Source organism: Scylla paramamosain, chromosome 18, assembly GCF_035594125.1.
Source record: "Scylla paramamosain isolate STU-SP2022 chromosome 18, ASM3559412v1, whole genome shotgun sequence".
Lineage (NCBI taxonomy): Eukaryota > Metazoa > Arthropoda > Malacostraca > Decapoda > Portunidae > Scylla > Scylla paramamosain.
Window position 1 is genome coordinate 23,110,372 of NC_087168.1, and position 24,674 is coordinate 23,135,045.

Sequence of the window (24,674 nt, forward strand, 5' to 3'; positions counted from 1 at the left end):
ATCACCCTCAATCTATTGGACGTCACATATAATTTTTGTGGCTGGTGTTTCTCATTGAGGTGGAGAATAATGAGCGCCGTAAGGTCTGTCTCCCGCTGCGGACGCCCACGATAATAGTCCCTTTGCCTGCCTGCCTCCTCCTCTTCCTCCTCCTGCTCTAGTCCGTCCTCCCCCTCTGATCGTCGTCCTCCTCTTTCCATGCATCCTACCACAAATATAGCACTTATTTCTCTCTCTCTCTCTCTCTCTCTCTCTCTCTCTCTCTCTCTCTCTCTCTCTCTCTCTCTCTCTCTCTCTCTCTCTCATCCTTTTTACCACTGTATTGCCTCCAGAGACCGGCCATTTAGGACTATTGGCAGGTGAAATCTGTATGGCGCACCCAATCTATGAGCGAGTGGCTTTTTTTTTTTTTTTTTTTTATCGCAGCAAGATGTTCTGTATTCAAGGGAGTGGAAAAGTGGAAGGGTACTTGTGGGGATGCGGCGGTGGTGGTGGTGGTGTGGTGGTGTATGACTTGTATTTGCTATTTGTCACGACTCTCTCTGTCGGTGTGTGGATGTGGTGTGGTGTGGTGGAGTTACTGGGGAGGTAATCCAGACGCTTGAGACAAAATTTTAGTTTTACTCCTAATGCTCCTGTACTAATTTCATGTTTCAGAAACGAGCGGCAAGAATCGAGACCACAAAGGAGGAGCCGTGAGACGGCGAGTAGCGGCGGCTGTGTCTGAGGCGGCGCGGCGGCGTGTGTGTGAGTACATATGCACCAATTCAACTTGACTAATTTAGCAATAATTTTACACCGTGGCGTGCCGTGGAGCGCAGGTAAGTCCCGCGCCTCCTGCTCTAATGCGGCTGTTCATTCCTGCCGTGAGGGGATGAGCGCACGGCAGGGCACGTCAGGGCACGGCGGGAAAGGTGAAAAATCCTTGTCTTTGTGAGGGATTCCAAGCGTAAGTGTGTGGCGGCGGGTCAGCGTGGGTTGGCTCTGTCCTGCCCGCGTGGTGCTCATTAGGGGAAGTGGTTGGATATCAGTCCAGGTATCTTAATGGATCTTTAATGAGTCACGAACAGATGCCATTTGTCCGTAATGGATCGCGTTTTTGTTAATTCCCGATTAGATGATTCCCAGACCATCCTCCTCCTCCTTCACCGCCGCCGCCTTTTGCATTTCTTTCGTTTTTTTGTGGAGGATTTATCTTTTGCGTTTTCTTTTTTGCGTCCTTTTTCTTTTGCGTTTTTCTGCCTTCGTTTTCTTTTTGCGTTTTAATTTTGCGTTTTATTTTGCGTTTTCTTTTTGCGTTTTCGTTTTTGCGTTTTCGTTGGAAGGCAGTGGCAGTGATGGTGATGACAGGAACAGAGGTAACAATTATAGTGAAGCATTGTATTAGCATCAACGTTAATGCTAATATGACTAATGCGTCTGGAGGAGAGAGAGATTATTTATTATGGCTGTGTTAGAAGTCAATAATAATGACAGTGGTAGCAGAAGCAGCAATTACAGTGAAGCATTGTGGCGACATGGTGGTAGGAGGGAGTATGTTTATTGTGGCGGTGCTAGAAGCCAATAACAGCGATGGAGGGAGAATTAATTTAAGAGGTAAGTGTCGTGGTGGCATCAAAGTATTGGGGTAGTATGAGAGAACGTGTTTCTTGTAGCGATGTCGGAGAGCAATGGCAGAAAGGGAGGCAGCGTAGCAGTCAGCAGTGGCACAAGGCAAGGTCGAGGTGCCCCGCCGCCGCCCAGACGCCTTTGCTGGCTGCGTGTGCTGCGGCGGCGCTCTGACGTATGTGTGATCGTAAAACTCTCCCCCGCATGATTGTTATTCCCCGCAGTAGACACAACTTTGGGAACTCGGCTAACTTATCATTCGGTATAGACAACTTACGAGGGTGGCCGAGGCAACTCATCATTTTCAACGCACCCATTCAAATGCTACAGTTACCCGCGCGGCAAAACTATTCACAAGTTATTGCCGAAGTTGAAGAAAGTGAGCGCCGGGCAATGAACGGTGGCATGGGGATGGGACGGGGCGGGACGAGAGAAAAAGAGAGAGAGGGCTGCACTGGAAAAGAGAAATAGAGAGGGAGGAAGAGAGAGGGACGGACTTGGACGGATCAGTGATGGGGAAGAAGAGAGAGACGGAGACAGAGAGGGAAAGAAAGGGACATGGCCGGGTCAGTGATGGGGGAGGAGAGACAGAGACGCAGTGAGGGAGGAAGAGAGGAGAGAGAGACATGGACAGATGGAGAAGAGAGAGGCAGAGAGGGAGGAAGAGGGGGAAGAGAGAGAGATATGGACAGGTCAGTGATGGGAGAGGAGAGAGACACAGACACAAAGAGGCAGAGAGAAGGAAGGAGACAAGGCGGTCAGTTATCAGAGAGGGGCGAGGCAGGAAGGCGAGGCAGTGAGGCAGGGAGGCAGTGAGGCAGGGGGAGTTGAATAAAGGCAGTCCGTCATCCGAGCGGCGATTGGTAGCAGCTCCTGGAGACCAAGAACTGCCACCATCCATTTGTTGTGACGCACTCTGGCCGTCCCTCTGGTGGCCTTCTCGGGTGGCAGGGAGGCCCTTATCTCGCTCCCTGGGGCTGGTGGAGCAGGAGGAGCAGGAGGAGCAGGAGCAGGAGCAGGAAGGGTAGGAGAAGCAGATTACCCAAAGTTTCTTGATCTTTCCTCCTCCGCAATCTAAGTCAAAGGAGGAGAAAAAATAGTGATTCGAGGGAATACAGACTAATTCGGGACCAGTTGACGTGCCGGCCGCTGCATGGGATGGCGGGAGAGAGGACGAGGAGCGCTGCAAGGGAGGGAGCCAGAGGAGAGCCACACGAGGGAGCAAGCAAGGAAGGAAGGAGAAGGTGGGGACGTGGCAAGTGGCGAAGAGGGAGGAGGGAGGAGCTTCAGTGAGTCAGGCTGTCTGTGAAGCGGCCGCCATCAGTCTGGCTTGAGTCCAGCAACCAACTCGACCACACCCTCCCTTGCATCACACACAGGCAGGCAGACATACAGGCTCCCTCTCTCATTCTCCCTCTCTCTCTCTCTCTATTCCCAGTACACTCCACTCTTACCTCATGCGTGTAATAAAAGAGGAAAGGATGTAGAATGAAGGGTAGATGCCACAAAACATCTCATTACTCTACGTAATTAACTAGTATCGTTTGAAGTTGACAGTCCGTGATGGGTCATGAGTTTGATGCTAAGTTTTATGTTGGAAAAGCACGAGAGAGGGAAGAAGATTAGCATGCCTATTAGAGCCAGAGAGAGAGAGAGAGAGAGAGAGAGAGAGAGAGAGAGAGAGAGAGAGAGAGAGAGAGAGAGAGAGAGAGAGAGAAAATCAGTATTTCACGCATAGCTTATAACACACGTATATTGTAAATTATGACAGATTTTTCCTCGAGCTTTGACTTAACTCTTGAAACTTACGGCACCCTAATTACATTGCACGTTTTTTGCCTCCCTCCTTCGAACCTTCCGCTTTGATACGCGCTTTTCAAATGTGAAGGAAAGGAAGGGAAAAAAGCCTCGCTGAATTGGAGGACGACGCTCGCGGGAAAAATGTAATCGTAGTTTGCAAGCGAATCTTTTTCCGTTTGTTTACAGTGGTTGGCTGGCTGAGATTTGCTTTTCGATTAGTGAAATGACCCGAACGATGAGCAAGCATGAGAGAGAGAGAGAGAGAGAGAGAGAGAGAGAGAGAGAGAGAGAGAGAGAGAGAGAGAGAGAGAGAGAGAGAGAGAATCATTAACCACAAGAAACATTAACATTATCAATAAATGCAGTAAAGTCATCCATTGTTATTTAACACACACGAAGACAGATAGACAGATAGATATACAGATAGATAGATAGTTCACAGGCCACAGCATACATTAACCATACCATAACATAATACTACCCTTACATCACCTCGCTCCTTCATTATCATCCCCTCCCAGAGCTGTCCATTGGCCTCCCCTACACCACTATGTAATTTCATCCAGCGACCGTCACTCCCCTAAGCCAGTGTCTAGAGGTACGGGCAGCGAGTGGTCTTAACCAATTACTATGTGGGGGAGCTTCATTACACAAGTGACCTTAAAGCATATTACCACATAACCTCGCCCTGTAAACTGTGTTCTTTATGTTGTGCTCGGGCGTACAGGGAGGGAAGACGAGAGGAATTGGTGGTGTGTTGTATTAAGTGTATAGAAGGGTACTTAGTCTTTAGGTTAATGTATAGGAAGTTGTATGTTAGTTATATTATAAATTTGACACCCAAGTAGCTTTTTTTTCATGATATAATAATATTTTGGAGTCTTTTTTTCTTTGTTCTTTTGCATCTTGAATACTTTTTTTCACTGATTTCTTGTGTTTTCTCGTATTTTTTGTGTTTTTAAAGGGATTTCCTCGTGTAGGCCTGACGGCTTCCCTTTTTTCTGATTTTATAGTCTGGAAAGTAAGTTAGCCTGACATTCTTTCAATTTTTTTCCTCATGTTCTTACGTTCTAGCAGTCTGGAAAACAACATTACCTCGTGTTCGTTTTCTCTCTCTTTTCAGTGTCCATATACACCATAATATTTACATCACTCTGAGTAATAACAAAGAACAACTATAGCAGCAGACAGAATTAACACACAACCTCCTCTAACAGTCTGTGTTCTTCACGCCACGCTCTGTACAAAGTCATTTAATGCACGCACCTTAACACAATACTACACTGCTATATACAAGGTTGGCAGTCGCAGCTTCATAACCAATCCACTGCTATTTTGCTTGTCTTTCCTTAATAGATAAACACTCTGAGACGTGTTTTCTTGTTCTACAGCCACCTGCAAACATTATACTGGCTAGAAATTGTAAAATCTATTCCTTTTATCCTCTCCTTTCTTACAGATCCTTATAAATATTCCATACGTTGTTTTTTTAGTGCAGTAAATTATTGGATATTGCACTGAAAGGGTTAAGACGAGACTACTTTACTATATACTAGGTAAATACTCGCAGCTAAGCACAAGACTAGTAAGTTAAATGCCGTTAGACTCTCCCGTTACACAGGTGGTAGCAGGGAATGGATGGCCAGCGCACCTTTACGTCATATATCACTCGTCTTCCTCCTCTTCTTTACCTTCAAACAAGCGCAATTATCAGCAACACCGTAACATATTTTTGTCCAAAGGCTGAGGTAAAGTGGTGCACGTCACGCAACGCAATACAGTGGCACGCAATACTTGGCGGGCAGCAAAACAACTGCTGGTGATCAATTGCGTGTGTGTGTTGTGTGTGTGTTTGTATATATGTGGGAATGCGCTTTACTGAAGTCATGTGTGTGATTAATCATATTTTTTCTTGATATTTGCATCTAGAAAACTCACTTTTGGTAACGATTATGATGATAAGAGATTCAGTGTTGATATTGTAAGGGAGAAATGAAAAAAAAAGTGAATACCTTCTTGTGAAAGAGAGAACACGTAGCGATTGAGATAAAGAAAAAAAAAGTGATCAGTGAAATAAATGAAGAACTAATAGCGAAAAATAAAAAAAAATGAAAAAACTGCAAGTGAAAGAATAAACAAAAGTGAAGAACTTGCGGAAAAAGGAAAGAAAGATAATAAAAAAAAAAAAAATGAATAACACGATGCTTCAGTGAAATAATACCGTGTTTGCTGAGGCCAGTCAGGTAGAAGCCCCCTCCTGAGGTTACGCGAGCCGCCTCTGCTTGACGTTAGCATGAAATACGTTTCTGGGAAGGGCCGTAACTCGAAGTGCTAACCCTGCAGGCGCGGCTCGTGACGGAAGCACCTGGTTAATTAAGGGAGACCGCACCGTGAAAAATGTGAAGGTTCAGAATCAAGCCAACCGAATCATATTTCCTTTTTTACCTCAGTTTATATGCAGGGTGGTTTAGAGACGCTGTGTGTGTGTGTGTGTGTGTGTGTGTGTGTGTGTGTTTGTGTTAATTCTAAGGAATGTCTTTTTTTTTTTTTCTTGTGTAGGAAGGATATGAATTAATTAGCTTGTCTTGAAGAAAGAAACACACACACACACACACACACACACACACACACACACACACACACACACACACACACACACACACACACACACCGTTTATTATTATTATTATTATTATTATTATTATTATTATTATTATTATTATTACTACACACAATGAACCACACTGGACACAAAGCAAAACAACGGTAATAACACCCAACATAACCCAACACAATAACAGAACAAAACAACACACAAAAAGAATAAGAGACGAAAAGAAATAGACCATCATTTCATCCAAGACCAAACAAATCCTATATATCTTGACTTCATCCGGGCGGGGAGAAGATAGCAAGCTGAATATAACTTGATTCCATTAGTGTCGGCGGGTGAGGAAGAAACAGTTCCCGGTTCTCCATGTACCCTTGACATGCAGGCTGGCACCGCACTGAATAACTTAGTACCTTAAAGAAGATAGGTAAGACACACTAGCTGCCAGACGAGACGCGGTTAAGTCCAGCGAAGAAGGCACTGCAGCCAATTTAGACTAGCGCGAAGTCTGCGGTCCCGTTCTGCCGCGTTTCATTTATGGTCTCCCTTTAGATTCTGAAACACTTCTGCGCCGCACCTCCAATACTTTCCAAAAGGCTCTAGTTAAAGTTTGTAAGGGTGTTTCTACGGTTCTAGTGACTGATTTTTCTTCTCTCTCTCTCTCTCTCTCTCTCTCTCTCTCTCTCTCTCTCTCTCTCTCTCTCTCTCTCTCTCTCTCTCTCTCTCTCTCTCTCTCTCTCTCTCTCTCTCTCTCTCTCTTTCTTCACCTTCCTTCCGTTTTCACATTGACGATTTGAGGTTCAGCTTTAACTCTCCCTCCCTCTCCCTCTCTCTCCCTTCTCCTCCCTTCCTCTCTCTCTTATTTCCGAAACAATTTTTACCTTCCCTCTTCTTTTCCGTCATCTCGCTTCTTCCAGTCCCTCTCCCTCCCTCTCTCCCCCCTCTCTCCCTCTCCCCCTCCCGTCCTGTCCTCTCTTGAAAACTTGCGCACGTGTCAAATAAGCTAAATTGTCACCTTCATTCAATATGGTTCATTCTTTGAGGTCCAGATTATTGAGACTTTTTCCCAGACCCTGTAAGTTACGTGAGATGTTAGAGGAGAAGGAGGAGGAGGAGGAGGAGAATTAAAAAAGGAGGAAGAGGAAGGATTTCTAGTGCCATCGTTAACTTTGTCGTCATAATTATTATTCAGAGGGCTGAGTCTCTCTCTCTCTCTCTCTCTCTCTCTCTCTCTCTCTCTCTCTCTCTCTCTCTCTCTCTCTCTCTCTCTCTCTCTCGGGAGCTCCCTAAGAATGTTATTTTGCCTCCGTGCTGCTGAAAGACGTGTTTTGAAATTTCATTGATAAACTCTCTTATTTTAGTTGTCTTTCTTACGTATACATATCCGTATTCCTCTTGGCAGGAGACTGAAGAGTTACAAATGCGAAAAATGAACAACGAAAGGTCCTTTTTTTCGTTCTACCATAGATTTTCCATGATATTTTTTAGTAAGTTCGTATTCTTAAAAGTTTTGTTTCCTCCTCAGGGCCACTCTGAAAGACCACAGAGCTGATTTGTCGTGTTTTATTGAGCGCTTTCCTTACTGATGATACAGAATCCTCACTAAACTATCAGTAGAATCACAAAAACGTATTTAAAAGCCAACGAAACACTTCTAAATACATACTATAGTTATTTACTGGCAGAATAATGACAGAACCTTTACCTCCTGAGCGGTTGTGGACAGGAAGGCAAATAGGCGAGTGGCAGGAAGCAGCGAGCGTGACCCACCTGGCGGCCCGGCGGTCGAGGCGGTGAGCGTGTGCCGGGCAGTCGCTCGCTTCAGGAATATCTGTCACATGGAAATCCAGGCTGGCTCGGGACTTCCTTTCAAGCCTCCAAATTAGTCCGTCAGACGCTGCGACATCCACAAACCTAATTAATTCCTTCTATATAATTAGTTAGTCGAATTTCTCTGCCTTAGGAGGAATTTGTACCAAGGATTTGTTGGCGGCGCTGCAAGAAAAGGGAGTGGCGGGCGGGCGGGCGGAGGAAGATGTATTAGACCCCGTATACTGAAGCGCTTTGCTCTCTCACTACGACTGTTTTCAATGGCCGCTAAGATGATTAAGCGGGTTTTCAAGAGTGTTTCTCCTGTTAATAATGTAGGGATCTTGTTAATCTATCATTAGAACTACAAAAACGCTCTTAAAGCCTGTGCGACTTCACTAGGATTGTTTTCAAAGGTGATTAGCTGGGTTTTCAAGACTGTTTCTCCTGTCAGTAATACAGAAATCTTGTTAGTCTTTCAATAGGAACGTAAAAACACCCTTAATTTCACCATGACTGTTTTCAAAGGCTTCTGAGATGATTATCCGGGTTTTCAAGAGTGCTTCTCCTGTCAGTAATGCAGAAATCTTGTCAGTCTCTTACTAGAAACCTAAAGACATCCTTAAAAATCTGTTTGATTTCACCACGACTGTTTTCAAAGGCTTCTGAGATGATTAGCCGGGTTTTCAAGAGTGTTTCTCCTGTCAGTCATGCAGAAATCTTGTCAAAATCTCACTAGAAACGTAAAACTACCTTTAAAAAACGAGTGTGTAACTTCAAATACTTAGAGCCTTTGATAGTAGTGGAGGTGCGGCGCTGAAGTGTTTCAGAATGCGAGAAGAGGAAGAAGTGGCTGGGAGTGGCTATTCTCAGCGGGGTGCGGGAGGCAAATAAAACCCAGTAAATGATAACTACACGAGGACAATCGGCTCGTATATCGCAGGCCTTACGACACGCAAAGGGAAGGCATAAATCAGCACAACTTGTCGGGTTATAAATCAATAGAAACAAGAAAGGAACATGGGGGGGGAAGATACCTTGATGGATGGTTTGGGAGAGAGAGAGAGAGAGAGAGAGAGAGAGAGAGAGAGAGAGAGAGAGAGAGAGAGAGAGAGAGAGAGAGAGGAGGCTGGCTGGCTGGCTGGCTGTGTTTGTAGCCATAACACACACACACACACACACACACACACACACACACACACACACACACACACGGTAAAGATGTATGAGAGTAAATCTAAACAGCGCACTTATAATTACAGCCTTCTTCAGTGCTCTAGTACACCAAACACCACTCTCTTTCACTGTCTTGAACTTTCTTCTTCAATCCCAAGTCCTCTGAGCTGCCAAGAAACCACCACACGTCAGTTTTTCCAAGGAGACTGGCAGTAGATTAAATTACACGAGCTTCAGGGAACGTAGAGGTTAATACAGAAGGTTGGAGGTTAATGTAGAAGGTTATTGAAGGTAATAACACTGAGCATAACTGTACACCTTCGCATGAGTGAGTGAGTGAGTGGGTGGATGAGTGACGAGAGGTGAGAGTGGTCGAGGCTCGCCAGAAAACCCAGGAAAGGGAAAACCGCTGGGATGGTTTGGGTATAATGCATTCACCTGTTTAGTTCTCCTGCGTCATCAGTGCCTCCCCCCTCCTCTCCCTACCCCTCCTCCTCTTCCCTTATCCTTCTTCCCCTAATGCCAATTCCCTTCCCTCCTCCATCCCGCTTCCCCTCCTCTAGCCACCATGCACACTTTCCCTTCCCTCCTCGCGCTTCTTCCCTCGTACCCTCTTACCTCTTAACTTGCATGTAGAATTCTCAAGTGTTTTAGTCTTATTTCAGTTTTTACATAGAAGTGATGGTTTTCAAGGGTGTTTTTATGATTCTAATGATAATTTTCAAGGCATATCTCTCTTGATTTCAGTGTTTTTCTTGTCTAGTCTTTTAAACTTTGTACTCTATTCTTCTCTTCTTCTTTTCGGCACTATTTTCTTCTTTTTCCTACGATAACATGGGACCGATTGTTATCAAAAGCGTTTTCATGATTCCAGTGATGGATTTCAAGGTATTTCTCATAATTTTTGTTATTTTGGCAACTCTTTACGGACTGGTATCTTCAATAGGTCTTTTTAAACCATTTCATATGTTGTTCCTAGCCAGTGCCTCTCTTACGTGATAGTTTAACAAGAATTCTGCGCCGTGAATGGGAAAGACACTCGTGGGAACTCAACTAATGGACTCTGTGGCCTTTGAAAATAGATTTAATGAGAGATCAATGCGTTTCAAGGTAATAACGCTGAGCATAACTGTACACCTTCGCATGAGTGAGTGAGTGAGTGAGTGAGTGAGTGAGTGACGAGAAGTGAGAATGGTCGAGGCTGTGGTCTTTGTCAGCTTCCACGACTAATGATCTCTGTGGCCTTTGCAAATAGTCTTTATGAGAACAAATGCGTTTTAAGATGTAGGCTGTGGTGTCTGTTTGCGTCTGTTTTGTCTCTGGTTGTCCTCCTCTCCTCTCCTCCTCTCCTCTCCTCCCCTCCCCTCCCTGCCTGCCTCCATTTCAGAGCTCCTCCTTGCTGCAGTGGCCAGGACTCGTTGTATTTCCTTGAATGGCTCAGATAAATCATTCTCTCTCTCTCTCTCTCTCTCTCTCTCTCTCTCTCTCTCTCTCTCTCTCTCTCTCTCTCTCTCTCTCTCTCTCTCTCTCTCTCTCTGTCCTATTCCTCATTCTTTTCCTCTTCTTCTTTCTCCTTTATCTCCTCTGCCTCCTTCTTCTTCTGTTTTGTCATTCCATTTCTCCCTTCTCACGTTTCTTTCCTAATCTTCTGCTTAGTCTCCTTTTTATTTTTCCTTCTCTTCCCATCACCACCACTACCACCACCTCCACCACTCTTCTCCTCTTCCTCCACCTCTTCATCGTCCTCTTCCTCCTTATCGTCCCATCTTTCTTCTCTTTCTCATGTTCCTGTTATTTAATCTTCTACCTGTTTTCCTTGCTAATTTTCTCTCTCCTCTTTCACTCCACTACCACCACCGTCACCACTACCACTACCACCATCACCACCACCACCCTCTTCTCTGGCCTGCGCGGCGCCCTTCAGCCTGGGCCCATTACCTGTCGGCCTGGCGCCCCCGCACACCTTGGGTCATTGGGCAGGCAAGGACCCATAGGGGAGGGGCCGCGAGGGCAGCATAAGGGGAGGTAGTAATGGGTCTCTTTCCTCCTCTTTCCTCTTCTTTCCTCCTCTTCATCCTCATCATCATCCATCATCACCCTTTTCCTTCTTCTCGTCCTTTTCTTCTTCCTCCTTCATTGTTTTGTTTGAATGGTGGAGAGAGAGAGAGAGAGAGAGAGAGAGAGAGAGAGAGAGAGAGAGAGAGAGAGAGAGAGAGAGAGAGAGAGAGAGAGAAACACTATTTAAGTTTCTATTCATGTACACTTTAAAGAAATCTCTGCTTTACACCTGTCCATTAAGTATATTAACCTCTGTTGTGTTTAGTGAGGCAGAGACACTTGGGTGAGACTCCTGAGATCTTGTCCCAGCTCAACGTAAATAAGTTTCTTGCCTGATATGCTAATTTTTGCTTTAAATTTAGAAGTTTCCTTGGAAATAGCTGTTTTATCTCTCTCTCTCTCTCTCTCTCTCTCTCTCTCTCTCTCTCTCTCTCTCTCTCTCTCTCTCTCTCTCTCTCTCTCTCTCTCTCTCTCTTACCCGCTGCTATTTGGGGAACATTTGAAAGACTGTCTAGAGCTGCCAGCGCCGTCTCCGTCAAAGATCAGATGCTTGGGGTGGTGGTGGTGGTGGTGGTGGTAGTGGTAGTGAGGGATGGTTAGGGGTGGCGATAAAGCGCGGGAATGGAAAAGAAGGGAAAGAAAATTGATTTAAGTGACTTAAGTAAGGTTTGGCAAATGGGTCATGTTAGTCAGGGTTAGGTTAGGTTAGGGTAGGTCAGGCATGGTTAAGTTAGGTTATATTAGGTTAGGTTAGTCATGGTAAATTTGGGTAGGTTAGGTTAGGTAAAGTTAGGTTTGGTTAGATTAGATTGTTAGGTTTGGTTAGATTAAATTAGGTTAGGCCAGGAATGGTTAAGTTACGTTAGTTTAAGTTATCATTGGTTATCTTTGGTTAGTTAAGTGAGCTGGACATGCGAGAGATGGCGTTGTAATCTGGCTGTACTCTCCCCTGAGCCGCTGAAGTCTTGGGGAGGTTAGTTAGGTTAGATCAGGTTTGGCTAGATTAGGTTTGGTTAGATTAGGTCAGGTTAAGTAAGGCTTGGACATGTGAGAGATGGCGGTGTAATCTGCCGGTACTCTCTTGTGAGCCGCTGCAACTCTTGGAGAGCCGTAATATCCTGCAGGGAAGAGGCGGCGTGTTTGAATTTCCGCTCAATATATGATAGTCCCTTCGTCTTGTAAGATCCGCGGGGAAACTGCACGTGAAGCTCCACTAGACTCGAGCCACGGACGTGATTCGCTCTCAGGATGATGGGCGAGGAGCAGAGAGGCGGTGAGCGTCTGGATTAGAGAGGAAGGAGGCAATTCGACCTTCCAGACTCCAGAAATTCAAGTGAAGCTTCGTTGCAAAGGTCTGGAGTGAGGATTAGAGGACTGGATAGTGTGTGTGTGTGTGTGTGTGTGTGTGTGTGTGTGTGTGTGTGTGTGTGTGTGTGTGTGTGTGGGATTTGTGAGTGAAATTGAAGGCCACCTGTGTTTATATATTTCTGAGTGAAGAAAATGGACTGCAAATGTCTGACGGATCGAGACCCTATAATTTGTAATCTAAAGTATACGATATGTGAATTTATTATTATTGTATTGCTCTCTCTCTCTCTCTCTCTCTCTCTCTCTCTCTCTCTCTCTCTCTCTCTCTCTCTCTCTCTCTCTCTCTCTCTCTGTGTGTGTGTGTGTGTTCCATAAACTCCAGCAGTAATCCAGGCTTGGTCTCGGGGGCATTACGGAGCTGCCTAAATAGCAAAGACTGTCTCGACGTCTAAGTCTGGAGGAAACTCTGCAAGTATGGAAGTTGTAAATGGAACCAGGCCGGGCAAGTTGGGTGGGATCCGTGCAAGTTGGCTCGTTAAGTGAACTGTGTTGGTTAAGTCGCCTGGGCAGTTGTAGTGAAGACGTGTAGGTCACATTCTCGCAAACGCAACACCAGGAGAAGCGAACACAAGGCACTTCCCTCACCAGCCACGCGCCAGACAACCGAGGAACCAGGAACAGAGGGAGAATAAGCGTGAAATTCGTGAAACCTTTAGTCTGAATACTGTAAACACTCCCGGTATTAATGAAGGCGATGAGAGGGAGAAATACTGGCGTGTGAAGCGAGGCAGTAATATGAGATCGTAGTTTTGGGAAGAGTTGAGGCATGAGAGGACTTGATTGGTGGAGGACAGTGTTATGTGGAGATGACTAGTGAGGATCGGCGACCTTTAAGCAATCTAGGAAAAGCACAAGGAAAAGAAGTTGACTGAATTTGGAAAAGGTGCTTTTTTTGTATGTTTTAAGTTTCCCACCAATTTAGATTTGAATGAGGAAGGAGAAAGCTTTTGTTTTTATCTAGTTTCTAATGAAGATATTCAACACTACAACTCAATGCCCACGTAACACAAACAGGCACCAGGCAGCAAGACTTAAGAACTGAACACAAAACAGGACGAGCCACGCACCCCCAGAGAGACAAGTGCACCAAAATTATAGCAGGTTAATTAAATTCTCCCTTGCACAGTGTCACGGGGAGGAGGGGCGGGGCTGGTGTGGGGGCTGGGTGATGATGGTGGTGGGTCTGTTAGTGTCTGGTCTGGGCTGGTGGGCTGGGCTAGTGGTGAGATGATGGAGGTGGAGAGGGCTGGTGGTGGGCTAGTGGTTAGTGGTGGGGTGTTGGAGGTGGTAGGTCTGTTGTGGAGGTGGGGAGGTGAGGGTAGTGAGGGGAGGGCAGGATAAGTGTGGGTATTAATTTTGCTATTGATACGTGCCTTTGAGAACAGCGGTGATAGAAGGTGTGTAATTAAGCAGAGTGTAAAATTTGTCCACTGATTTTGACGCGGCATTCACGGAAAAGCAGGTAAATGGATCCATAATTAATAATATAAGTACCTTGATTAGTTCCCGGTGACGAGTAAAGCAGTGTTATTATTGTCAATATTACGTTTAGTCATCGTTTTTCACTCTCCCTTCAATATATTATAATTTTTTTTTGGTACGACATATTTTCTATATATATATTTTTTTGAGACATGTTTTTATTTATCTATTTACTTTTTTTTTTTCCGTGTCTCGCTGGTATAGTAAAGTTAGGCTCAGCTTTAAGCATTGCCGCAAAATAGCCTGGGCTTGAATTAATGTATTATAACCTTTGTGTCGGCACGCGGGGAAAATGAGAATAAATTAAGCCCTCGAAATGGGAATGGAAATGCGTGATCCAGTTATAATGTTTGGATACGTGTGTGCGTGAGTGAGTGAGTGAGTGACTGAGTGAGTGAGTGAAGGAATGCAAATAAACACTCGATTTTTTTCCCATTATTTTTGTACACACCAGGAACACAAAGGAATACAAAGAAAAAAAAAACGGCAACCGACTTTTTTGCCTCATGTTACACTGTTTCAGGAGGAGGAGGAGAAGGAGGAAGAAGAAGAAGAAGAAGAAGAGGAGGAGGAGGAGGAGGAGGAGGAGGAGGAGGAGGAGGAGGAGGAGGAGAAGGAGCAGGTGTGAATAGAAGGGACGGCATACTGAGAACCTCCTGAGAATGATTGATGGTTCAGGAGACGTGAGGGAGGCGCAGGAGGAGGCAAAGGAGGAGGAGGAAGAGGAGGAGGAAGAATGTTAAAGGGGATGGATAAAGGAAGAAAAGGAAGAAGAAGAGGAGGAGGAGGAGGGAAGTGAAGACGACGAGGAAGAGGGAGAAAATTAAAATGAGGAAGATGATGAAAAAAGAAAGAGGTGGAGGAGAGAAGACAATGAGGAGGAGGAGGAGGAGGAGGAGGAGGAGGAGGAGGAGGAGGAGGAGGAGGAGGAGGAGGAGGAGGATACTAACTCCTTGGGGAATGTGAGGCTTGGCTTTTATTCACGAGAAATAGTTGTTCAATATTTGCAAGGCCTGAAGGAAGGAGGAGGAGGAGGAGGAGGAGGAGGAGGAGGAGGAGGAGGAGGAGGAGCTGAAAAGAAGAATACAAAAGAGGAGGAGAGAGAAGTAAAAGAGGAATAAGAGGAGGAGGAGGAGGAGGAAGAAAAGAGTCAGGAGTATTTAGAGAGAGAGAGAGAGAGAGAGAGAGAGAGAGAGAGAGAGAGAGAGAGAGAGAGAGAGAGAGAGAGAGAGAGAGAGAGAGATTGATAAGGAAAAGAACGAGAGAGAAAAAAAAGATAGGAAACTTTAGAAGAAAATTACAAATGAAGTGAATGAAAATGAATACGAATAAAAGATAAGAAGTGAGAATTTGAACCCAGAAAGAGAGAGAGAGAGAGAGAGAGAGAGAGAGAGAGAGAGAGAGAGAGAGAGAGAGAGAGAGAGTCTTGTGTTCTTTGTGAAATTTTTATATTTTTTCAGACTTTTGTTCCCTCCAGCAAGTGGCAAGGGTGCTTGAGCTCGCTGCATTGTGAGTCTCTCTCTCTCTCTCTCTCTCTCTCTCTCTCTCTCTCTCTCTCTCTCTCTCTCTCTCTCTCTCTCTCTCTCTCTCTCTCTCTCTCTCTCTCTCTTATATGGAATCAGAATCTTTATTTATTTAGTAAGTTTGTCAGTCAGTCAGTCAGTCAGTCAATCACTTAGTCAGTCACTCACTCATTCACTCAGTCAATCAATCAGTTAGGTTAGTTTAGGTTTATCTATTATTTATTCACCTATTCATTCCCAAGCACAAGTTCAGCACAATTCCAGGTGAGAGAGAATGGAGTACTTGATTACAGGTGTTGATAGCGGGCACACACTCGGCTCACGTTTCACCGCACGGCCTGGCCTGGACTCGCTGTTGTTTGATTTGTATGTGTATCGTCCGTCAGGTTTATTTATCTCTTATTTTCTGGTGCCTGCGGTTTCCTTATCACTGTTTATTTTTTCTATCAGTAGTTCAGTGTTTATTCGAGACGTCTTGTAATTAAATTTATCTGATGGAGTTTGTTAATAAGTGAACTCTCGTGTTTCTCCGTTTTATTTTTGTGTGTGTGTGTGTGTGTGTGTGTGTGTGTGTGTGTGTGTGTGTGTGTGTTTACTGTCTGTCTCTCTTATAGTCCATCATATTTTACTTTTTATTCCTTTTATTGCCATTTCCAAGAACCCTGCCTGCTTGTGCGTGTGTATGTATGTATCTTTGTGTGTGTGTGTGTGTGTGTGTGTGTGTGTGTGTGTGTGTGTGTGTCCAGCTCTCTCTAAACCTCCCATTCATCACGGATCTTTGACACGTCACCAATGGCAGGTCGTAATTAGGCGAATGAGCTTAAATGTCCACTTCTTAATAGCACTAATGACATCAAAGAGCAGGTGTTCATCGGGCGCCGCTCTGTGATCTGTACTAGCACGGGAGGACTCGTGGCCTGGGCGGGTGGCGAGGGGAAGAGAAAGTGAGAATGAGAGAGAGACGCATTGGTGGTGAGAATGTTGGAAGCTGAGTATATACGTGGTCTATAATGTAACTTTGCTTCTCTCTCTCTCTCTCTCTCTCTCTCTCTCTCTCTCTCTCTCTCTCTCTCTCTCTCTGACCCTTCCGCTCCACTCCCTCCGTCTCTTCCTCCTCTTCCACTTCTCTCCGCTTCTCTATATACCCTCTCCTCTTCCCTTCCTTTTAGTCTTCTACTCGTCTATTCCTTTCTTTTTCTTTCTTTCCTTTCTTCCTACACTCATTTATCCCTACCATTACATCTTTCTTACTTTCAATATTTGTTTTTACTCATCATCATCCTTCCTACTTTTCCTTCTACCTTTCCTCTCTTCTTTCACTCTCCTCTTCTTTCTTCTCTTCTTTCCAGCCACCTTTCCTATCTTCTCTCTCTCCCCTTCCTTCCTACCTGTCCTCTTCTTCCTCTCCTCCCTCCCCTGCACGCTGACAACGACAAAGCGTGTCTCAGGCGACGTAAAAGCATTGTAATTTTTCTCCCACGGTAACAAACAGAGGGAGAGCTGAAGTAAATTGGGAGGCATCAGAGGACTCATGTTGTCCGCTGAAGGGAATTAGCTTCCATTAGAGCCTGCGTCATTACGGCCACCCTTCTCTCTCTCTCTCTCTCTCTCTCTCTCTCTCTCTCTCTCTCTCTCTCTCTCTCTCTCTCTCTCTCTCTCTCTCTCTTGTTCCTGTTTTTGTTGTTGTTATTGTTCTTTTTCTATTTTATGTTGATTCTTGCTCGTTTGTTTTTTTCAGTTTTCTTCTTTTTGTTTCTATTCCTCGTTCTTCGTTTTCATCTTAGTTCTCCTTATACTCTTCCTTGTTTGTTGTCCTCACCTTCCTCCTCTTTCTCCTCCTCCTCCTCCTTTTTCTTCGTTATTACCCATTCTTCATCCTTCTTTTCCTTCATTCCTCTCATCCTCCTCCTATAGTCCTCCTCGCCATCTTCTATCTCCTCCTTTTCCTTCTCTCTTCCTCCTCCTCCTCCTTTTTGTGATTACGTCAACTGAACCACCACCACCACCACCATCAGCACCGGCCAAGGTCATGCTATAGTAGGAAGTAGAGATCAGGAAGGAAGGGAAGGAGATAAGAGAAGTTTGAAGAGATGGGCTAGACTGGGCTGGATTGTGAGTGAGGAGGTGAAATTGTGGTGTTGAGTAACGTGTTTGTTTTTGTTTGATTTTTCGAGTTGTTTTAAAGTTCTGTTTGTTTTTCTTTAGTATTTTTCTTTGTCTTTTTAATCTCTAAGTTTTGGTCTTGTTTTTGTTTTCATTTTATGTATATTTTTTTTCTTGTGAATTTGGTTAATTTTTGTTGTGTTTCTTTGTTAGTTTGCGTTATGTGGGATACACCATCACCACCACCACCACCACAATCACCACCACAATCGCCACCACGCCTCACCACGACCATCACCACCACAATCACCACCGATACCATCATTACACACCAGCATCCTCATCACCACCACCACCACCACCACCAAGAACGATCTCTCATCACCACCAATACCACCACCACCACCACCACTACTACTACTCGCCCGCGAAATATATTGGTAACTGGATTAAGAAGATTCATGTACCAATAAATTTCCTGTTTATGGCGCCCACACAAGACCCGCTGAGGTATGGATCTCTTCTCCCTCCCTCTATTACTGCGCCAGACTCCCATCGACCTTTCCACACTAATATTTCTTAAATGTTTACCGCGACCCGACTGACGCGACGCCACATTTTGCAACACTTCCACGCCTCGACTACTTTCAAAAGGTTCTACATTGTTGAAGTTACAGGTGTTTTGAGGGTGTTTTTACGGCTCTAGTGACAGATTACCAAGATTTCTTCGTTTTAACAGGAGATACACTCTTGAGAACCCTGCTAATCGTCTTTGTGGCCTTTGAAAATAGTGACGGTGAAGTTACAGGGGTTTTTAAGGGTGTTTTTACGATTCTAGTGACAGATTGATAAGATATAGTAGTTGTAGTGGAAGAGAGAAGGGGTGAAGGAGTAGGAGAGGAGGAGAATAAAGAAATAAGAAAGACTTATCTGAGAATAGGAACATGAAAAAAAAAATAGAAGCAAGAAGAGGCCATTAGACCTACACGTGTCAGTCCCTGTATAAAAACACGCCTACCTATTTCCTTTATAAAACATGCTTACATATTTCCACCTATCATACCCACTCATAATTTTGCCAAACCTCCTTTTAGAATCCCCCTATTGACTCCCTAATGAACTTCTAACAAGCAACGGGTCCCATTATTAAACACTCCAGCTTCTGTTACTACGCACACCACACTCTCATCTTATTACTCCCAGCAGTTCTAGCAAAAATACACTAAACACACAAGAAGCTGAAGAAAAATATCCACTGTCAGGTTCTCCGTTCCTCTCTACACCGCTATTTTACAAGGTAATTTTTATACACACATACGAGTAGAGGGGGAGCGAGCCGCCTACAGCCACACATCGAGCCAAATTTATGAATCTCCTGCACTTTTTGCCTGAAATTATCTCTTGGCGTTACCGAAGGTCGTGTTTCTGACGATAAATCCTTCACTACCTTAGACTTTTTCTCTTTACACCAAACGAGAGGAAAAGGGAGAAAGGAAGAGGAAGAAGGGAGGGTAAGGAGGAAGAGGAGGAGGAGGAGTAGGAGTAGGAGTAGGAGGAGGAGTTAGAGAGGTTAACTGAGGAAGGTGGAAAGAGGGGAGGAGAAAGAAGAGGAGAGGATGAGGTTACCAGAGAAGAATGAAAATAAAGGAAGAAAGAGAAGAAAGAGGGGAGAAGGAAGAAATGAGACTAACACAAGGAGAAAGAAAGATAAAGAGAGAGAGAGAGAGAGAGAGAGAGAGAGAGAGAGAGAGAGAGAGAGAGAGAGAGAGAGAGAGAGAGAGAGAGAGAGAGAGAGAGAGAGAGAGAGAGAGAAATAAAAAAGTAAAAGAAAAAAAGGAGGAAAGTAAATTTTATCAGGCAAAGCAAAGAGTTGAGTGGAGAAAAGGGAAACAAATGAAAGGGTAATGGAAACAAACAGCGGCAGAGAGAAAGAGAGAGAGAGAGAGAGAGAGAAAAAAAAAAACAGGAGCAGAGTAAAAAAATATATATAACGTGTGTGTGTATGTACGTATGTATGTGTGTACGTCTCTGCCAGTGTCGAGGGTAAATGAAGATGTATTACCTGCCCCATATACTCGTATTGTACACATACATACAAGGGGGACAAATATTTGCATCAATTTAGTACTTTATTCTGCAGGGACGTGAGAACCTTGCATCGGTGGCAGTGTGCTGAAGGCGAGGTGGTTAGTCTGTGCAGCATTGAGGGAGTAGAGGAGTGAGAGAATGAACCCACGGAAGGAGAGAGAGAGAGAGAGAGAGAGAGAGAGAGAGAGAGAGAGAGAGAGAGAGAGAGAGAGAGAGAGAGAGAGAGAGGGGAGGGGGAGGAGTTTGTCAGATTCTATAGCTATATTAGTAACTGCAATAGGCATTTTAACGGTGATATAAGAGAAGCTGCCACCACCACCACCACTACTGCTACTACCACTACCACACCACCACTACTGCTACTACCACTACCACCGCCACAACTACCACCACTACACATACAGACGAACTAACGAACTAACACAACCTCCTGAAAAGATAAAAGTAAAAAAAAAAAAAAAAGAAAGTGAAGATTAATATCCATCTACTATTATTTATTTATTTTTTTCAGCCTTTAATATTTTCCCCGGGGAGTAATTGCGTTCAGGTGCGTGGAGGTGCCACGTACATTGACGGTAATTGGACCAAAGGGTTATGGATAATGAATAATGAAAAATGGGAGTGAAAAACATTATTGGACGTGCTTGTGCATCATCTGTTTAAATATATATGTGTGTATGTATATGTGCGTGTGTGTGTGTGTGTTTACGCGCAACAGCAGTTAGTTTGAATATTATTGCATTTGCTCCGGGCTCGCAACGCCAGACTCATGATGGAAACAGGAAAACAAACACGAACCAACAGATCACCTTTAGTCTCCCAAAAATCCATAAGAGAGGGTGGAAGGGCAAACAGTCATCCATTACAGCAAACAACAGCCCAGCGGGAAAACCAATAAAGGATAAACAGTGCGGTGGACCCTGCAATGGCGACCCTCCCTCCCTCCCTCCCTCCCTCCCTCCCTCCCTCCCCACAGTAACGCCCACTAGTCCTCCCCTGTGGTCTCCTGCGGCATGACAACTCTGCAGGAGGTCATAGCGTGTGGGAGGGACTCGGGGGTCAATGCGAGGTCATGAGAACTGGGAGGGGAGGGACATAAGAGTTTCCCTGATGACTCTATCTTTAAATTAAGTGTAGGGTAGATAATTTAGATTTTTCCAGTTCTTTTCTTGTAGTTTTTCAGGGTTGGTGCTCTCTTGTATGTCATTGAAGCTTCTTTAAGGACCCAGTCTCTAAATTAAGTGTAGGATAGATAATTTATATATTTTTCCTTTTCTGTAATTTTTTGTCAATTTTCTAGGGTTGGTATTCTCTCTTCTACGTTAATGAGGGTGCTGATGTGTTACCATTATCATTATTACTTGTACTGTCATTACTGTTGTTCATCTTGTATCAGGCGTCAACACTTATCTCGTGAGTGAGTGAGTGAGTGAGTGAGTGAGTGAGTGAGTGCCGATCCGTAGTAAATTTGCGTCTGTATAATTGTTTGTCATGTTTTGTGAAGCCGCCACTTAAATGCATTACCTGTATCACTGACTATCATAATGCCTTGACTCTCTCTCTCTCTCTCTCTCTCTCTCTCTCTCTCTCTCTCTCTCTCTCTCTCTCTCTCTCTCTCTGGTAATGTAATTTCCCTTAAGTGACAAGTGGTGCGTTATGTTTCCTGCCACGACTTGTCTCAGAGGAATACTTGTTCTCTTCTCACGAGTTTGTCAACGCTGAGTCATCCATCCGTCTCTCTCTCTCTCTCTCTCTCTCTCTCTCTCTCTCTCTCTCTCTCTCTCTCTCTCTCTCTCTCTCTCTCTCTCTCTCTGTAAGCTTTCTTTTTAAACTTTTAATCAATTTTAAGTGATAGAGAAACAAACTGAATAGAAAAACCACACACACACACACACACACACACACACACACACACACACACACACACACACACACACACACACACTCTGACGGACAAGGAAAGACTAGCGGGACTCCTATAAGACTTACACACTGATAAGCAAATACATACACACACACAGTCAAGAATCTATGGAGAGTCCTGGGTGAGAAGGGAAGGGAAGGGGCAGTGAAGGGGAAAGGAAGGGAAAAGGAAGGGAAAGTGAATGGGCAAGACACGAGAATCTCCCACATTTGCATATAATGAATCCTGACGACCGCCACATTATGAATATTGCTTCTCACGCCACTCTTACTTTACTCCTCTCACTCTTACTTACTGGCCGGGATTCGAACTGAAGGGAGAGGAACGTCACTGTGCTGGTCGTTGGTGGGACTGATGATCACACACACACACACACACACACACACACACACACACACACACACACACACACACATATGCACGTACACACACATCGCTCTCCGTCAGTCCCTCGAGAAACAGACAAACGGACGGGAAGGAATGAAAGGTTATTTAATGCAGCTCATGGAAAGCGGCTATAGATTTACGGTCCTCGCCTCCCCTGGCCACCCTTTGCTTCCCCTCGCCTCCCCTCGCTTTCCCATCGCCTCCCTCGCTTTCCCATCGCCTCCCTCGCTTTACCATCGCCTCCCTTCGCCTCCCTCGCTTCCCCATCGTCTCCCTCTCTTTTCCATCGCCTCCCCTTGCCTCCCCATCGCCTCCCTCGCCTTCCCATCGTCTCCCTCGCTTTCCCATCGCCTCCCCTCGCCTCTCCTCGGCCCCCGTCATCACTCAACTTGGGGTCCTCGTCAGAGTTATGGTTCATGTCCGTCAGTCGTGTTCGCGAGGCAGACTGTCGAGGTGAAACTTTTTTTAGATTGGATGACTCACACACACACACACACACACACACACACACACACACACACACACACACACACACACACACACACACACACACACACACACACACACACACGATATCCTAGTAAGAGAAGGAATGGAGGAAGGAGTGCAGTTGATTGCGAACTCTCTCTCTCTCTCTCTCTCTCTCTCTCTCTCTCTCTCTCTCTCTCTCTCTCTCTCTCTCTCTCTCTCTGGTTGGCTCATTTGAATTGCTAATTTACCTGATTGGCTGATTCGATTTACGGAAGACCTTGATTGGTAGGATTCAATTTCGTTTCTGGCCGAATCAAAGGATCATTTTTCTTTGGTCCCTCTGGTTGTCCCTCCCCGCGCTGCCTCGCTGATGACCGTCACGCGCCCTGCTTGAGGAGGCCGCGATGTCTCAGCCTTTTGTCGGTACTTAAAACTTTTGTCTTTGGGTGGTGGTGGTGGTGGTGGTGGTGGTGGTGGTGGTAGTTTGTATGGTTGTGTTTTTGTTTGATTGTGTTTCTTTCTGTCTGGGTTCTCTCTCTCTCTCTCTCTCTCTCTCTCTCTCTCTCTCTCTCTCTCTCTCTCTCTCTCTCTCTCTCTCTCTCTCTCTCTCTCTCTCTCTCTAGGTCAACACTGACGTCGTTTACACACACACACACACACACACACTTACCGCCCCTTACTAAACACAAAGTCCTCATACATACATTTTAGAAGGCACCGTGACCATTCTCTCCCTGAACATGACCTATCACACAAAGGTATTTACTTAAGCTCAATAGAAAACAAAGCGGCGAATCTATGGATTAAAAGAAGCATGGTAAAGAAACAAAGCATCTAGAAGACATGCTCTGTTCCTCCTCCTCCTCCTCCTCCTCCTCCTCCTCCTCCTCCTCCTGCAGCGTCTCTTCCTTCTGTCAGCGCTGGAAAAAGACTCGCCTGATTATCGAAAAAAATTATCAGCGCTTCATTAGTGTCAGGTTCAAGGGAGGAGGATAAAAAACCATGCATCTCAGGACTCGATTCCTTTGCAGATACTGTTTAATTTTACTCCGCACGCCGCAGCCTCTTGACGTGTTCCTGGCGCCCGCTTTTCTGCACCTCACGTGATATCTTGGTCCCTGAAGGTCAACAAGTAAAAAGGAATATAACTTACATAACTTACGGTGTTTTATTTCGTGTGTAAGAGGAGCTTTGGCCGAGTTTAAAAATATAGGGAAAAATACCGACTTTTTTCTTTTTTGTATAGAGTTGCCAGGCTAAAGACAAGAAGTATTGGTCTTCCTGAAAAGTAAATGATGTTATTGTTCAGCTCTGACTTTTTTTCTTGGATACATCAAGGTTCATCAGGATTCCCCCACGAACAAGGACAGTCATAAAATTCGAGCCATATTCAATGGAGGTGTGACTGCCGTGTTAAGACGGTGTTAGTGCCTCCGCCCGCCCACCACCTCCTCCTGCCGCGCTTCAGTGCCCTGGAAGCATTCAGGTTAGCCATCAGGATCCCCACGAACAAAGGCACCAGCAGAAACACAGTCACGTGCAGCAGGATCAACAGGTGGACAGACGCCTCCTCCTCGTACCGCACGTCTAGATACCTGGTGACGAAGAGAGTGCGGAAGGAAGCTCGCAGACTCCTGAAGGTAAGGTTCTCCTCGCGGTGGAAGACGTGCCCGAGGAGTCCCAAGAGCACCGCCCAACAGGCAGCCACCAGCAGCGGGGCCACGAGACGCCGCACCGCCTGGCTTGCCCCGTGCATATAGCCTCGCGTATAGGTGAGGAGGTCCGTCACTTGCAGGAGCAGCATCACAACAAGCGCCCACATCACGTTGGAGTCGAGTGCAGCGTGGCTCGTGAAGGCGTGGTACAGCTGCATCACGTAGGAATGCTGGGCGTTGTCATCACTGGCGACGGCGTGCGAGGGCGGTCCCGCAGTGAGCGCCCGTACCAAGTTGTCCCAGCGCAGGTCATACACACTGAAGAAGAGGAACAGAGCCAAGGACAGCGCCATCAGGAGGAAGCGGAGACATCTTCGTGCGAGTCTGGAGAAGTAGGTGTCGTAGTTTCCCTTGCCGTGCCGCTCCATCACAGACGCGGAGACCTGCTGCACAAACACGAGGAAGCCTAAGACAGCGGCAACCCCCCCAACCAGTGACGCCTGTAGTGTCTGACGGGTCTGCTCGTGGGCCACCACAGATCTAACGGCAGCAGACGCTCGTAACTCAGCTGCTGCCTGTCAATGCTCCTCTGGTCACTGGAGATGAAGATT

At 45.5% G+C, this 24,674-nt stretch overlaps 1 long non-coding RNA gene across 1 annotated transcript in view; it reads left to right on the top strand.

Annotated features, from left to right (window-relative positions):
- LOC135109414 (uncharacterized) overlaps positions 1 to 24,674 on the top strand; it is a 107,123-nt gene that overhangs the window by 13,350 nt on the left and 69,099 nt on the right. Inside the window, exon 2 of the long non-coding RNA XR_010272701.1 lies at positions 658 to 747. This is a non-coding gene — a long non-coding RNA (uncharacterized LOC135109414). The remainder of the gene's footprint in view (positions 1 to 657; positions 748 to 24,674) is intronic.